This window comes from Pinus tabuliformis, chromosome J (assembly GCF_031772625.1).
Source record: "Pinus tabuliformis cultivar Carrire ecotype Pingquan chromosome J, CPIR1, whole genome shotgun sequence".
NCBI classification, from domain to species: Eukaryota; Viridiplantae; Streptophyta; class Pinopsida; order Pinales; family Pinaceae; genus Pinus; species Pinus tabuliformis.
The window spans coordinates 577684963-577702855 of record NC_142295.1 but is presented as its reverse complement, the minus strand read 5'-3'; positions in this window follow the sequence as shown (position 1 = coordinate 577702855).

Here is a 17893-nt window from a genome sequence, read left to right as displayed (position 1 = left end):
AAAGTTGTCAAAATTCATAGTTTTAGGTAGATGTTTTTGATGGTGCTAAATCCATTTCCACCATCAAAAACATGATTCAAACATTGCATCTACGAGATTTTTTGAAATTTTTTTGCCCAAATTTTGGCCACTTTTGACTGTTCGGGCAATTCTTTCGCCTCCGTAGACGACTCCTAAAAAAATTGCCATCATTGAATATTAAATAAATAATTATTAACTTGTTATCATTCTCTTCAATGTCAAAATTATATATATATAAGCCCCAAGGGTTAGCCCCACTAGTCAAGTCAAGTCAGTGCCTCGTCGTTTGGGAGGTCACAGGGTCAATTCTCCCCGAAAGCCCTTGGGGTCAGGTCTGTGATGGCCGAGGGGCAGGATCCTCGAGATCAGCTCTAGTCTTTACGTGGACGTAGCCGGCATCCAATGACCACGGGTGTCAGCGAACCACAAGGAAAATGTATATATAGATATATATATATATATATATATATATCAAAAAAATGTTTAATTATATTTAAAAAATTAATAATAAACAAATATTCATATAACTCATTTTACAATTTTATTATTGTTTAGAGTACATACAACACATTATGACATTAAAATATTTTATTAAACTAAGCGGCAGGGAATGCTAGCTATGCGGCCTTGTTACTATTAGATGCTAAGTAAAAAGTTATTAATGGGTTGTTTCATACAAAATGTGATCATCAAGTGTTACAAAGAAAACAAACAAAAAAGAAACAATGCTTTTGTGATTCCATAATGATTGCATATTTGTATTTTTATCATAATCAAATAATCATTGAGAGACATGTGTTACATATCAATTACAAAATAGGTTCCACGAGAAATTACATCCTGGTGTCAAAAGCTTCAAATATGGAGTCATCAAAAGTCTCCCATAAACTGAATGTGTCAAGAGAGAGAGCTTATATCCCTAAGTGTTTGTTTCTTTGAATATGTGCTCGAAGGACAATCAATCAAAACATTAAATAATGCCATGAAATATTTACATCATGTCATACCAAAATGGTCGAGTGGCAATAGTAAAGGAGGATCGATAAACGGAAGGCACGAGACAAATATTTTTTTGTCACTCACTATTAAAATCCTTGTCAAACAGCAGAGTTGTAAGGGTCCACTAGGTGTGGTGGATGGCATTATTATCGAAAGGCATGGGGGATGATGTGAATTTTTCCCATTGGGTAAATGGAGAAATTTTCATCCCATGAGATAGAAGGAAGTGTGCTGGGGAAAATGGGAGTGAGCGAATTAATTAGAAATCATCGATAGTGACCGAAAATTGTATAATAGGAATTTATGGGTTTATACGAATGGTGGGAGCCAGTGGACCCCTTAGCTATGCTGGGCTGGCAGAAGACATGTGGGTTGGAGGAGCCTACGTGGTTGTCACATGGGTACATCACGTGGCAGAGTGACATCATTAGGATTGGAAGGGCAATGACATGGACACCAGGACTAACATGTCGCCAGGAGGATATGTGGAGGTTTTAGGTGGTGCCACCTTGTTGAGAAATGGCAACAAGAAATTCCAGTTTAATTTGTCCTTGAATTAAACTGTGAATTAAATTCGAATTTTATTCTCATAGTAACTTAAAATAGCTAAATTATGTTTATTAAACTTACTTAACTTAGGAAATTCGAGTTGGAAGTCTTTTGGAAATCATGTATATGTTCTCCCTACTTTGTAGGAGTCCAGTGTGAGTTAATTGTGAGTTGTAAAATAGAAGACTCGGTTTCATGAGTCAGTTCAGTTAAATTAGTTCTCAAACTAATTGAGAGAACTAATAGTGAGTTAACAGCCAGTGGTGACACTAATGAACTCCATCAGTACTACTCTAGTTAATTGAATATTTGCTCATCAGAAACTCATGCATGTCGATTCTGAGAAAGACCCAGTTGAGATTAGAGTGCAAGGACAATGTACTATTTGTTTTAGATTTTTCTGAGTTGCACTAATAGTGCATGCAATCAGGAACTGATCCTTAAGGGATTGTGCGGTTTTTAGAGGCTTTATTTCCCTATAAATACAAGTTATCCTTCATAGGAATTACACATTGGACTAGAGACTTGGAGAGCTTGTGAATTGGCTAAGGTTTGGCCTTCAACTTGCTTATGAGTTGGAGATTGAATTTCCTAAGTGTTGGGATTGTTCTAGAGAGAACAAGCATTGTAATTTCATCTTGATTTTCCGTATTAATACAAAACAGATAGTGGGGTTTTAAGTTGTGGTTTTCCCCGAATATTTATGGTGTTATGTGCCTTTGATTCTCTTCGTCTATTGATTATTGTTTTCCCGAGGTTTATGGGCTTCCGCTGTAAGGAGTAGAAGTGGATTCTTGTCTCTTGCTTTAGCAAATTGCATTAGCTTGTGAATCTACAAGATTTTCTACATGGTATCGGAGAAAGATTGTTTTTTGGGTTGAGAGTTTGTAGAGCATATTTGAAAATTTCTGCACAAAATATTCAGAAACAACTTGGAGATATGGATTCCTTGGGAAAAGTTACCCAAATTCAAAAAACAAATCGTCCGAATCGGATTTTGGATGAGGGAGATATCGTTGATTTAAATCAGCTCTCTAGAAGAGATTTTGAAGTTTTGAGTTTTTGGGTTACAAGTGAAAGTCAAATTTGCATACATACTTCAGGAATAGCAGATGGTGTTCCATGGGTTGAGGCTTGAGTATGCCTTGGAAGGAAGCTCGAATTTCATATCCTAGACGGATAGGATGGAGGTTGTCCTAGAGGACAATGGTTTGAATGAATTTGTTGAACAAACAATTCCTAAGCTAGCAGCTACTGATGCACAAAACTTGGTTGAGTGGAAGAAGTGTGTGGCGAAGGCAAGGCAGCTAATCCTTGAGGTAGTTTGAGATCATATTGTCTCGAGTCTCCATGGAAAGGAAACCCTGCATGCTATGTGGAAAACATTGACGGACTTGTATCAAAATAGAAGTGACCAAAGGAAGTTGGAACTGAAGGATAAACTTCGTAAAATCAATATGGAGAAAGGTGAGACGATTCCAAAGTACTTGACCAAGTTCACTCAATGTCGAGATGAACTTGGAAGTGTTGGAATCATGGTTGCCGAGGAGGTTATGGTGAGCCTTGCTCTTCTTGGACCCCCAAAGAGTTGGCATAGTTATCAAGACTCTGTCAATGATCGGGAGAAGCTACTAGATTGGGAATGACTATGGTCGTATTTGATGCAGGATGAGATTAGGAGGAACACCAGGGATGGCTCTTCATCAAAGACTGATGATGAAGAGAATTGTGCCTTAGCGATTAAGGCGAGGAAGGGGAAAGGTACGTTCCAAATCATATTATTATCAGGGAGATAAGAAGAAGGACATGATGAAAGTTAAATGCTTTCATTGTCACAAGATGGGTCACTTTTCTACAAATTTTCTATAGTTTGAAGAAGTCCAAGGAGAATTCCTCAGGAGGAGCGGCGGGTGAGGCTTTGGCCTCTCAATTCGAATTAGACTTTTCCCTCATTGCATGCATAATCTCTTCAATGATGGGAAGTGTCTAATACTTAGACAGTGGAGCTTCTTTCCACATGACTAGCGACAAAGAGTTATTCAATGAACTGGAGGAGAAAGATCTCAAGATGCATATCGAGATGGGTAATGACGGTAAGTATAGTGTTACTGATGTGGGCACTATTACTTTTCATAGGGGGCATGTGACTCCACTCACCTTGAAGAATGTTATGCATGTACCCGAACTGACGAATAACGTGGCATATGTTGCCATGCTTAAGGATAGAGGCCATGATGTGATATTTTCGAAAGGAAAGGCGTTCCTTCGACACATAGCCACAAGTCAAGTGAAGAAGATAGGGATTCGAGTTTAGAATGTCTATAAGATAGAGGTAGAGAATTGTGTTGCTTTGAGTTCAAAAGTGGAAAATATGTTGAGCCGAGACATCGGTGAGTTGTGGCACATGCGATTGGGCCACTTGCATCATGGGGCTTTGAACATATTGCAGCAAATCTCTATCGGTCTTCCCAAAGGTACGCTTGAGCAAGTTGATACATGTAAGGGTTGCACTTTGGGAAAATACACCAAGTCTTCCTTTAGAGACAGAGATAGTCGAGCAGAGTCTATTCTGGAGAGAGTCAATTCAGATGTGTGTGGACCATTCTCAACAGCATCCATGGCCAAACACAGGTATTATGTTATATTTTTCGATGACTATTCTCGTAAATTCTGGGTTTTTATGCAGAAAAAGGATCAAACTTTCAAAAAGTTTTGTGAGTTCAAAGCATTAGTACAGAAAGAGTCTGGAAAGAAGGTTAGAGCTATACAGATTGATAATGATGGTGAGTATGTCTCCAATGAGTTTAAGAAATTCTGTGCAGTTGAAGGGATTAAACGAGAGTTTACGGAACCCCAAAACCCTCAACAAAATGGGGTTGTCAATAGGAAGAACATGAGCACAGTAGGGGCAGCAAGGGTGATGTTGCATGATCAGAGCCTACCACTAAACTTGTGGCTAAGGCATGCAACACAGTGGTTCATGTTCATAATTGTAGCCCACATTGGATACTTGAGATGAAGACACCAGAGGAGGCTTATTCTGGTAAGAGGCCAGATGTTGGTCACTTCAGGATTTTTAGATCATCGGTTTATTTCCATGTGACCAAAGATGCACGAATGAATCTTGAGCCAACAACAGAGTTGGGGATATTTGTGGGGTACACTAATACACCCACAAATATCGGGTGTACATGCCAACCAGTCGGATGATAGTGGTTCGCAGGGATATCAAGTTCGATGAGGAGAAGGCCATGTGAGCATCCCTTGAGAGGGAGCTTGAGCTACACGTGGATGAGGAGATTTTATCTCCTAAGGTTGAGGGGCCTCAGATTGATGTGGAGTAGCCACATGCAAAGGTTCAGAGAGTGGAGACATCCACTCAGGCAGAGTCTTCAAGAGACGGAAGAAAGCACACTAGAGAGGTTGACAAATTGTTGGATGATGCACGGGAGAATGTGGGAGCATCCTGTTCTTAGCGCAGATAGAGGAGGTCACCAGAGAGGTACAATGGATACATGGCACATATGGGTGCATGTGTTATGACAGAGCCATTTTCCTTTCAGGAAGTAATGAAGCAGTCGGTTTGGGTTGACGCAATGGTGGAGGAGTATGACTCCACAGTTCGAAACAGTGTTTGGGATGTGGTCTTGAGACCGGAGGACAAGTCATTTGTGAGCTCCCGTTGGCTTTACAAGGTAAATCAAGTTGTAGATGGTAGTGTGGATAAGCATAAGTCCATAGTTGTGGCCCGTGGATTTTCACAGGTAGAGGGGATTGACTATGATGAGACCTTTGCTCCTGTTGCAAGGTACTCGTCAACTAGATCTATTTTGGTACTATCAGCATAGATGGGTTGGAAGATCCATAAAATGGATGTGAATATTGCCTCCCTCAATGGCAGGATTGAGGAAGAGGTGTACATAGAGCAGCCCAAAGGTTTTGAAACCTTTGACCGTGAGTCGCATGTGTGCCGACTCAAGAGAGAGTTGTATGGGCTGAGGCTTCACGAAGAGTGAAGCGGATGCGAACCTATATCACATAGTGGTGGAATGTAAGTTGTTGATCATTTTACTTTATTTATATGATCTCATATTGGCAGGTGATGAGAAGCTCATCAAATATTGCAAGGATGACCTTGCAAGAGAATTTGAGATGAAGGACATGGGGCTCATGCATTACTTTCTTGGCATGGAGGCGTGGCAGGGAGATGGGGAGTTGTTTGTATCTCAGGGAAAGTATGACAATGAGGCACTCAGGAAATTTCGCATGGAGAGCAATAAACCCATGGAGACTCCTCTAGTTGGTAATTGGAGGAAGGAGGATGCTACTTCAGGGGAAATAGTAGAAGCTATTGTTTACAGGCAGCTTGTGGTTCACTCATGTACTTGGTGAACACACAACTAGGTATGTGCTATGTAGTTAACCAGCTTAGTTAAGTGATGGTTAGGCCTACCAAGCTGTATTGGAAGGCGGCAAAGCATGTATTGAGATACCTCAGAGACACTACTTTGTTTGGATTATGGTATAGACGGACAGAGGGAGTGAAGCTTTAAGGCTTCACCGATGCAGATTGGGCAAGGAGTCCATCCAACAAGAAGAGCACATCAGGAGGGATATTTAGTATTGGGTCAACGGTAGTTTCTTGGTACAGTAGGAAACAGAGATCGCTTGCACTCAGTTCGACAGAGGTAGAGTACATGGCTGCAAATCAAGTAACATGTGAGGCTATCCGGATGAGGAAGATCTTGGTTGGTTTGTTTGGTCAGTAGATGGATCCGATAATGATTTATTGTGATAATTAGAGTTGTATCAAACTCTCTGAAAATCCAATATTTCATGATCGGTCCAAGCATATTGATATCTGGTATCATCATATCAGAGATTGTGTATTGAAGTGGCTCATGTTGTTATATTACATTCCCATGGAGGAGCAAGATGCTGACATCTTGACAAAGGCATCGTCAAGATGTAAATTCGAGTTTCAAAGAGACAGGATCAAGGTAGTTGATAATCCCTTTCTTATTGAGAGGGAGTGTTGAGAAATGACAACAAGAAATTCCAGTTTAATTTGTCCTTGAATTAAGCTGTGAATTAAATTCGAATTCTATTCTCATAGCAACTTAAAATAGTTAAATTAAGTTTATTAAACTTACTTAACTTAGGAAATTTGAGTTGGAAATCTTTTGGAATTCATGTATATGTTCTCCCTACTTTGTAGGAGTCCAGTGTGAGTTAATTGTGAGTTGTAAAATAGAAGACTCAGTTTCATGAGTCTGTTCAGTTAAATTAGTTCTCAAACTAATTGAGAGAACTAATAGTGAGTTAACAGTCAGTGGTGACACTGATGAAATCCACCAGTGCTACTCTAGTTAACTGAATATTTATTCAGTAGAAACTCATGCATGTTGATTCTGAGAAAGACCCAGTTGAGACTAGAGTGCAGGGACAGTGTACTATTTGTTTTAGATTTTTCTGAGTTGCAATGATAGTGCATGCAATCGGGAACTAATCCTTAAGGGATTACATAGTTTTTAGAGGCTTTATTTCCCTTTAAATACAAGCTATCCTTCATAGTAATTACACATTGGAATAGAGACTTGGAGAGCTTGTGAATTGGCTAAGCTTTGGCCTTGAGCTTTCTTATGAGTTGGAGATTGAATTTGATGAGTGTTGGGATTGTTCTAGAGAGAACAAGCATTGTAATTTGATCTCGATTTTCCAGATTAATACAAAACAGATAGTGTGGTTTTGAGCAGTGGCTTTCCCTGGATATTTATTGTGTTATGTGTCTTTGATTCTCTTCCTCTGTTGATTATTGTTTGCTCAATGTTTATGGGCTTCCGTTGTAAAGAGTAGAAGTAGATTCTTGTCTTTTGCTTCATCAAATTGCATTAGCTTGTGAATCTACAGGATTTTCTACACAACTAGAATATGGGCACTACATGGAATGGAAAGGGAAGTTGATGAGGTTTGGAGCCACTTCACTATGGAACATGAGTGTTGAAAAGTGTGCAACAAGAAATGCTTGTTGAGAATGCAACAAGATGATGGAGCTTAGTGAAAAGAGTCGGCTTCACTAAGTGGGCCCGCAGGCAAATTATGGCGCAAGTTCTATTTTTGGATCCCAGGAGGGATGATCGTAGCAGGAGTGACCACAGCAGGAGTGATCACAGCATGAGTTATCACAGCAGGAGTGATCACAGCAGGAGTGATCAAAGTCTATTTTTAGACTGGCTGTCAAAAATAGAAAAGTCAAATATTATTGTCTCATAATAATATTTGGACTATAAACTTGATCTTATTCTCTTGGAGCACTTCAGTTTGAGCTACATATGTGGCACATGCATCTATCAGAAGGAAGTACGCTTTCTTTCTAGGTCAGTTGAGTTGTTGCATGCATGACTTCAGTTAGAACTCAATCAGTTGAGTTTGGTGGAGTTGATTGTAGAGTTGATGGAGTTGTGTTCAGTTTGACTTGGTTAAACTAGTTGTAATTAGTATAACTGCAAATAGACTAATGATGAGTTTTTAAACTAATTATTAACTCATAATGCAACTATAGAATACATCAGTTAACTCAGTTGCATGTCAGTGCATGTTCAGTTCAGGAGGGACAAGTGTTAGAGGATCAGATTGCTATCAGTTGTGACTATAGTTGTGCATGATGATTTGCACAATCAAAGGGATTGAGTATGCCAATGAATTGGCCAATACCAAGTATTATAGCCTATGCTCACGTATTTCCCAGTGGGAGTGATTCTTTGGAGGTTAAATATGAGTTTGGTAAACCATTCTCATTCATTCTTGAGCAGGTATTGAGCTGTGGAGGTAGCCAAGCAGCGGGGGAGATTTGGAGATCAGATCTGAGCTGTATTGTGTGTAGCATGTGGAGATAGTACTGAGTACTTGTGAGGAGTATTGTATTATGTATTGTTACATGATTCAATCACTATAATATACAGATAGTTGGGGTTTTTAGCGAGATGCTTTCCCCGGGAAAATACTGTGTTGATATGTGTGATTGATGCTTCTATGTACGCCTGTGAATGTTTCTGCTTCTGTAAATTGATGATCAACATAGAGGAGGTTATGTATTATGCATGTTCCGCTTATAAGTGTATAATCAGGATAATCTCTATGAATATGTGTCATATTATTCAAAATTTCTACATGGTATCGGAGTTGTTGATCATCAGATCTACTATTCAGGAAGTCTTTACATTCTATTTCTTTAGGCAGAGTCTGTGATCGGGCCAGGTAGCCTCTGGATTCATCCTTCTTTTAGAAGGTGAGATATTCGGTGAATGCCCATACAGTCGATCTCTGTACAAGAAATACTTTGTTCTCACAAATTTTAGATCAGAAGCGGTTGAGTTTTTGAGTTGTGGAATGGCGCTCAAGTATAAACTCAGAAACATCAAAGCTGAGAATGGAGACAGTATGCCCCAATATCTCACTAAGTTCACCCAATGCCGGGATGAGCTGGGAAGTGTGTGGGTAACTGTTAAGGATGAGGATATGGTGAGTCTAGCACTCCTTGGCCTTCCTAAGAGTTGGCATAGCTACCAGGACTCGGTGAATGGAAGGGAGAAATTGCCAGGATGGGAGAGACTTTGGTCGGATCTTGTGCAAGAGGAGATTAGACGGTGCACCAGAGACAGTTCTTCATCTATGCATGATGAGGAGAACTGTGCCTTAGTGAGTAAGGCGAAGAAGGGGAAGGGGAAGGTTTCTCTTTCCGAATCCAGTTCTTCCAATGATGGGAAGAAGGTTGACAAGTCGAAGGTGAGATGCTTTCGTTGTCATGAGTTGGGTCATTATGCTACTAATTGCCCAACGAAGAAGTCCAAGAAGGGATCCGGAAGAGGATCTGAAGGTGAGGCACTTACTTCACAGTTTGAGTTGGATTTCACACTCTTCGCATGCATGGTTTCATCCATGATGGGAAGTGGTTGGTTTCTTGACAGTGGAACTTCTTTCCACATGACCGGTGACAAAATTGTGTTCTGTACTTTGGAGGAGAAAGATCTCCAGATACTCATAGGGATGGGTAATGATGAGAAGTATAGTGTCTCAGGTGCAGGCACGATTATTTTTCAGAGGGAGCATGGAGCTCGCCTTACATTGACGATGTCAAGTATGTACCAGGACTGAAGAGAAACTTGGTGTCGATCGCGATGCTGGAAGACAGAGGCTATGATGTAGTCTTTAGTAAGGGAAAGGTTTTTCTTAGACACATCATCGCTAGACAGGTGAAGCAGATTGGTTCACGGGTCAAGAACTTGTATGCTCTTGAGGTTCAAGATGCATGCAAAGCCTTGAGCAGCGAGGCAACTGATGGAGATTTGGTGGTTGAGAGGGAGGTTATATTACCTCTCAACATGCAGAGCCAGAAGAAGTCTCAGATGATTGTGGAGGAGCCACGATTGGTGCAGCAGCTTCAGGAGGTTGTGGAGCAGCCACAACAAGGGAAGCTAAGAGGAGATCGAGTAGAGAAATCTACTCATGTAGAGACCTCCAGTAGGGGGAAACTTCGAGCCAGGTGGGCTGAGGGATCGCATGCAGCCATACCTCCAGGTAGGAGGTGGGGTGATGTGGATTGATTGTCCCAAGGAGGAGGGGCAGGATCCTTGAGGTACCAAACCTCTTGGATGAGACCTTGCTACGGGAGCCCCAATGTGTAGTAGTAGGAACTGACTGATTGGGTAGAGACAGATGCGGATGGAGCGGCAGAGAGAGCGACAGTGTAGGGAATCCCAGGACTGCGCATAGCTAGCAGGCTACAGCAATGCGAGAGGAACAAGTGTTTTGCACAGTGCTAGGTGGAACAGAGAGGTGTGCAATGGTGCAAGATGCATGGAGATGTTGCAGTAGCGCAGATTTCAAAGAGGGAGCACTTGTCAGTAGCAGGTAGAGATTTAGCATCAGAGGGTGTTTCTAGCCCAACAGGGAGGTCAGTTGGGAGGTGCAGTGCGGATGCAATGCTGGGAGATAGAACTAGCAGCAGCACAGATGCAGTCAGAGATAAAAGTGACAGAGGCTAGAGCAGTCAGATACTGAATAGCACAAAGATGCAGAGTTTTCAGTCGACAGAGGCAATAACAGTCAGATATTTTGATGACCGAGCAAGTGGACTGGCCAGATTTGTTGCATGGAGAACATTCCAGAGTTATAGGATCAGGTTTGAGAGGAAGCCTTTCTTGTTGAGAGGGAGTGTTGAAAAGTGTGCAACAAGAAATGATTGTTGAGAATGCAACAAGATGATGGAGCTTAGTGAAAAGAGTCGCCTTCACTAAGTGGGCCCGCAGGCAAATTATGGCGCAAGTTCTATTTTTGGATCCCAGCAGGGATGATCACAGCAGGAGTGACCACAGCAAGAGTGATCACAGCATGAGTGATCACAGCATGAGTGATCACAACAGGAGTGATCATAGCAGGAGTGATCACAGCAGGAGTGATCAAAGTCTATTTTTAGACTGGCTGTCAAAAATAGAAAAGTCAAATATTATTGTCTCATAATAATATTTGGACTATAAACTTGATCTTATTCTTTTGGAGCACTTCAGTTTGAGCTACAAATGTGGCACATGCAGCTGTCAGAAGGAAGTACGCTTTATTTCTGGGTCAGTTGAGTTGTTGCATGCATGACTTCAGTTAGCACTCAATCAGTTGAGTTTGGTGGAGTTGATTGTAGAGTTGATGGAGTTGTGTTCAGTTTGACTTGGTTAAACTAGTTGTAATTAGTCTAACTGCAAATAGACTAATAATGAGTTGTTAAACTAATTATTAACTCATAATGCAACTATAGAATACATCAGTTAACTCAGTTGCATGTCAGTGCATGTTCAGTTCAGGAGGGACAGGTGTTAGAGGATCAGATTGCTATCAGTTGTGACTATAGTTGTGCATGATGATTTGCACAATCAAAGGGATTGAGTATGCCAATGAATTGGCCAATACCAAGTATTATAGCCTCTGCTCACGTATTTCCCAGTGTGAGTGATTCTTTGGAGGTTAAATACGAGTTTGGTAAACCATTCTCATTCATTCTTGAGCAGGTATTGAGTTGTGGAGGCAGGCAAGCAGCGGGGGAGATTTGGAGATAAGATCTGAGCTGTATTGTGTGTGGCATGTGGAGATAGTACTGAGTACTTGTGAGGAGTATTGTACTATGTATTGTTACATGATTCAATCACTATAATATACAGATAGTTGGGGTTTTTAGCGAGATGCTTTCCCCGGGAAAATACTGTGTTGATATGTGTGATTGATGCTTCTATGTACGCTTGTGAATGTTTCTGCTTCTGTAAATTGATGATCAACGTAGAGGAGGTTATGTATTATGCATGTTCCGCTTATAAGTGTATAATCAGGATAATCTCTGTGAATATGTGTCATATTATTCAAAATTTCTACAACGAGTCCCCAAAGAGAATGATAACATGTTTTGAAGGCAGGGAAAAGAATAATAGAAGTCGCGAGATGGAATTGTTCCCATAACTTGACAAGTAAATGTCTATCAGACCACGAGGATCATGCATATGTGCACTAGTGAGGTGTGATTGCAGACTAACAGAGGGCATGGGACAGGAAATAACCTTATCACTTGATGTGAAATATTGCGTTGTTCTGTGGAAATCTATGAGTGGGACGCTCTTAGCAAAAAGTACGATACAAAGGCATGAAGGCGCAATGGCGTTGTGACATGGCAGGAACAACGTGGGATCTTGTGTGAGGTGACAGTGACGTGGGGGACACCTAGCATGGGATTAAGACCCAAACTTTAAATGGGCAAAACTTTTGATCTAGAGATTGGATTGAGGAAAAAAGCATATCACCGCAAAGCTCTTAACAAGTTGAACGCGATGGTGTTGTCCAAAGTTAATTCTACAAACTTTGGGAAATGAGAAAAATTGTAACCCCATTTCCATGAGAGGACTATGGAGGTTTAGTTAATTGAAAATAACACCACCCACTAAGCTTAGAGAAAATCCAAAAGAATGGAAAGAAACAATACAAACATATCTTAATTCATTAAATTTAGGAATGTTTATATATTGATTTTACAAAATTTAAAATATAAAAAAAATTAAAATTAACCACATTTCCTCTTAACTTATCTATATGAAAATTATCCAATATCATAATGGAAAAACCATTAACTTATGAAGACAAAAACAAAGAGAAATTCATTTAAATTCAGATGTAAAAATCATAATTAAAAAGTTATTTGATATTAAAATATTTCACATGTCATCATTTTTCAGTTCTCATTTATTAATTTATTAATAAATCATTAATATTTAAATTTTTATTTTATGAAATTCATTATATAAAAAAATTAAAATTGATTTTTTTTCCAATTTAATTTGTTCTTAGTAATTAATGTCTAATATTTATTGATACAATTTTAAAATTACTATATATAGTAACAACATTACATGTAAATAATAAAAGTGGATCATTTGGCCATCCAATGTTTTAATAGGAGCATTTGTGTTTTATTTTCTTTACTTATTGAAAAATGTATTTAAATCTTAGCTAATCAAAAGTAATTTTAAGTCAATTCTGAAACTGAAAGTTAGTTTCAATTCATATTCCTTCTAATCATCATTGGGACTACTCTAATAAGATCATGTGCTTTGTTAACATTTAACTTTAATCTTCTATATAAAATTACATATTACATTTGGTTACAATTAATTGTAAAAAAAAAAACCAATAATTTCTATAGACAGTGGGAAAACCAATAATTTAGTAAAACTTAAATAAATGATATTTTTATTTTTTCTAATTTATCGATAGGAATATATATATCAACCCTCAAGTGGATGGATTGTTGTTGACATTTTTTTTTAATCGACATGTGTGATTAAATGTGAAGTGAATATGATTCATCTGAACACCCCATCTATGGTTGCAATTTCAGGGAGTGTGAAGCGTTTGATGTTTATTTTAACAAACAAAGAAAAAAAAAAGAAATCGAAAAGGTTTAAGGGTGTCGTGATAGGTAGTAAGAGTCATTTAACTAGACATGTCAATATTAGCAGCTCCTTATCACAGTGTTGTTAATGCATGTACACAACCCTGACAATCCCTGAAGAATATGTATGGTCAGTCTTACTAGAAATTCTGAGTTAATGACAAATATAGATGCCTCTAGTCTGAGTGGTCCCATATAACACGAGTATCTACACTCATATCCATCGACTTTTTGGGACTATTTAGAAGACTTCATATCAAATAACATAGGTTTGATGGGGGCATTACCGCTACTTTGCGCACAGCTATGGCTGTAGCCTCCTTGGCCGATCTTGCTCAAGGTCTGGGCCTCACGCCCCTCAGCACCATTTCTGAATGTGCTCTGATCTGATCCTGCTAGTGATTCCCTCTTCGGTTGTGAGATGCAGCATCTCCCTGCTGCTTGTCAAAGCGCAACTAGAGCTAGTAGCAGTCTTTGATTAGATCTGTTTGCTACGCGGGCATCAAGATCATGGAGACCCAGGGATCGCGTCTTTCTCCTTCACCGCCTCCTCCCCCTACCACAGAAGCTGTGTTCAATTCTCTGCTAGCTTATTTGCCTAAGAAGAAGAAGTCAGAAGCCACCAAGTTTGTCAAAAAGCTTGAGGATGTACCAGAGGTCACCCTTCCTCCTGAGGGCCCAATCCAGTTTGCCTTGTCACGGGCAGATTGAGCCCTGGTGGGTCAGTTCATGGGCCTTTGGCCCTCTCCAAAATCGATGGAGATCTGGGTTGTCAAGAACTGGATCCCGCTGATCAAGAACAGCGTAACTTCATACTTCCTGGGAAGAGGCTACTTCCTGTTCGAATTCAACACAAAGGAGGATAAAGACTTGATTTTCAGGAATGGTCCCTATTTCATGGGACCCTAGGGCCTCTACCTCAACAAATGGACCCCAGACTTCGATCCTGCCATGGATGTTCCAACGGCAGTCCCTGTCTGGGTTCGGCTCCCGAACCTCCTAGTGCACTGTTGGAACTAGGATTCCCTCAAGCACATAGGCAATGCCCTGGGAAAATTCATCGACAGGGCAAACAACAAGGATCAGTATGACTGCGCTCGGATATGTGTTGAGGTCGACTTAGAGGTGGGACTTCCAGAGGCCATTAAAATAAATGTTGGCAGCTGGACGCATGTGCAAAAGCTGGATTACGAGCAACTCCCATTCAAGTGCTGCAAATGCCACATCTATGGCCATTTTGCTAGAGGGTGCCCAAACAAAGGAGAAGCAGAGAAAGGGAAGGAGGATGGTTGGAATCAAGTTAAGAGGACAAAGACCTCTCACAAGAAAACTGGGGCCCCAAACGGCCAAGGCCCTCAGCCGGCCTCTACCCAAAATGGACCTCCACAGAAAAGCCAAGAAAACAGGTACGAGATCTTAAGCTCTGCAGAAGAGGTTCCACAAGAAGAGGAAATGCAAGATAAAACCCAAGATAAAGGGACCTCAGTAGGATCAAGGCCAAGAGAAAGTGTTACTAAAAGACATAAGGAAAAACAAGCAGAAGCCAACGAGGAGGAACAAGTCTCAGAGGAATCAGAGGAGGAAGGGGAAATAGGAGATTCGCAAACATCAATCAGAAGATCGTCACGGGGCCACAAATCTGCTAGAGAAAAGAGATAACAGGGAACCTACAAAGACAAGCTTCAGGGTAGTCAGCCTACTCTGGAGAAATTCCTTGCTAAAAATCCGAAGGTGACAAGAAATTAGGCACAGGGTTCCAAGGGGGCCCATCAACATAAAAATAAATGATGAAGATAGTCTCCTGGAATTGCAAAGGAATGGGGAGTAGAGTGAAAGAAGAAGCAATGAGAATTCTTATAAGAATAGAAGCCCCATATATTCTTCTAATTCAGGAGACAAAAATGGAGGACAACTAGTTTCTCCAAATCAGTAAAAAAAATTGGAAGAAAGGCAGAGGTCAAGTCGTCTCAGCACGGGAGCCTCTGGGGGTTGGGCTCTCTCTGGAATAAATCCAAGTATTTGTTGGTTACAAATATCCTCAATACCCATTGGTTGTTTCTGAAGCTACAACACGTGGACTCAAGGGAGGCATTTTGTCTCTTCATTGTCTATGTCCCAGTAAATGCAGGGGAGAAAAGCTCATGTTGGGACTCCATCAGGCAACTGTCGGAATCAGAGAATTTGGGAAACATCATAGTTGCTGGAGATCTAAATCTCATCTTGCATGTGGAGGAAAAGCGAGGAGGCAGTATCATAAGGGATCCAGTAAGGGAGTGGGTGGAGGATCTCATGCAGGACTGGGATCTACTCGACATCTCTCCTTCCAGTGGTAAGTACACCTAGTGTAACAAAAGAATAGGCCCCGGCCACATTGCTGCAAGACTTGACAGATTTCTGGTGCAGAGTTCCTTTATTTTGCTTGGTCTCGAGTCCAAAATGCACATCCTCCCTTGCAGTGTTTCAGATCACATGCCTATTAAGCTTGAGATACTGGATCATAATGATCTTGGCCCTATTCCTTTCAGATTCAGTCCACTTTGGGTCAAGAATCCTGAGTTTTTGAACTTGGTTCAAGATTGTTGGAAAATGCCTGTGAAGGGCTCCCCCTTCTACATCTGGGAGGAAAACTTAGATGACTAAAAGTTGTCCTAAAATCATGGGCCAAATCCCTCCCCAACCCTACAATAGAGAGAAAATTGGCCCAAGACAGACTCGATCAGCATCATGCACAAAATGAATATGCAGAAATCACTAGAGATGTATTAGATAAGGAGGCCGATCTTCAACAAAATTTCCATAAAGATTGCCTCTCAGAGGAAGAATATTGGAGACAAAAGTCTCGGAGTCTATGGCTTAAAGCGGGAGACAGAAATTCCGCCTTCTTCCTCAAACAATCCCAAGCTAGAAAGAGCTTCAACTCTATTGCAGAAATTAAGGAAGGGAACTCTATCCACAAGGATTTCGGGAGCATCAAGAAAGCAACTTTCACTCACTTTAAAAAAATTTATAGTGAAGAATGAGTGACATACCCAAGCTCCAAATTCTTGGGGGGCGGTCCCTACTAAGATCTCCCCCACAATGAATCAGCATCTTGAAGCAAAGATCACTATAAAAGAAATAAAGGATGCTCTCTTCGACATGGAGCTTGACAAAGCCCCAGGCCCGGATGGCTTCACCGCAAGATTCATCCAATCATGTTGGCAGATTGTGGAAAAAGACCTCTATAAAATGATCTTGAAATCTCAAAATTGCCAAAAAATAGGGGGCAGCACCAATTCTAACTTCCTTGCCCTCGTCCCCAAGGAAAAGAGCACTAAGGCTTTCAATAGGTTCCGTCCCATCTCTCTTTGCAACAATGGATATAAATTAATCACAAAGGTGATCGCTAATAGGCTAAAAGGTATCCTCCCAGCCATCATTCCAGAGAATCAAGGTGGGTTTGTTCAAGGGAGACAGATTGCGGACAACTTCATCCTAGTTCAAGAGGCGATTCATTCAAGCCTACAACGCAAAGAGAAAGGTATGGTAATCAAACTAGACTTGGAAAATGCTTTTGATCGAGTTAGACTTAGTTTTCTTTGGGAAGTCATGCAAAAATTTGGCTTTGGAATGAATTTTATCAATTGGATTCGATCTTGTATTGCCGATCCTTGGATTGCTCCCTTGGTGAACGGGAGAGCAATAGACTTTTTCAAAGCATCAAGAGGACTCAGGCAGGGTTGTCCCCTTTCCCCGCTTCTTTTTGTCCTCCATGTTTCTGTCTTGAGTTTTTATTTAGATCAAAAACTGGTTGATTGAGAGATCCTGGGGCTCAACATTGCCAGAGGGGTTAAAAATGTAAACCATGCTCTGTTTGTCGATGATACTCTCCTGCTAGGGGTTGCCTCCGCCCGATCCGCCTTAAGGTTCAAGGAAGTACTGGATGAATATTGTGAAGCTACAGGCAGCATTTTAAACAAAGGGAAATGCAATGTTTTCTGTTGGAATATCTCTGCCAACACCCTCACCGCCATCTCTAGAACTTTAGGCTTCTAGGCCTCCCTCAATTGGACTTCCTTTATCTATTTCGACCTTCCTATCTTCCGCAAACTTGCCTACAGTAAAGACTAGTTCCCTCTGCTAGAAAAATTCAAGGCAAAAATTCAAGCTTGGGGACTCACTTGGCTAAATCTTGCCGGCAAAACAGTTCTCATCAAATCCATACTCAGTAGTCTATCCATCTTCCAATTCTCCGTTATCCTAGCTCCAACTGGCATCATCAGGAAAATGGAATCCTTCATCCGTAAATCCTTTTGAAAAGATGGCAATCACAATGAAAGAAGAATCCCATTGGTAAGCTGG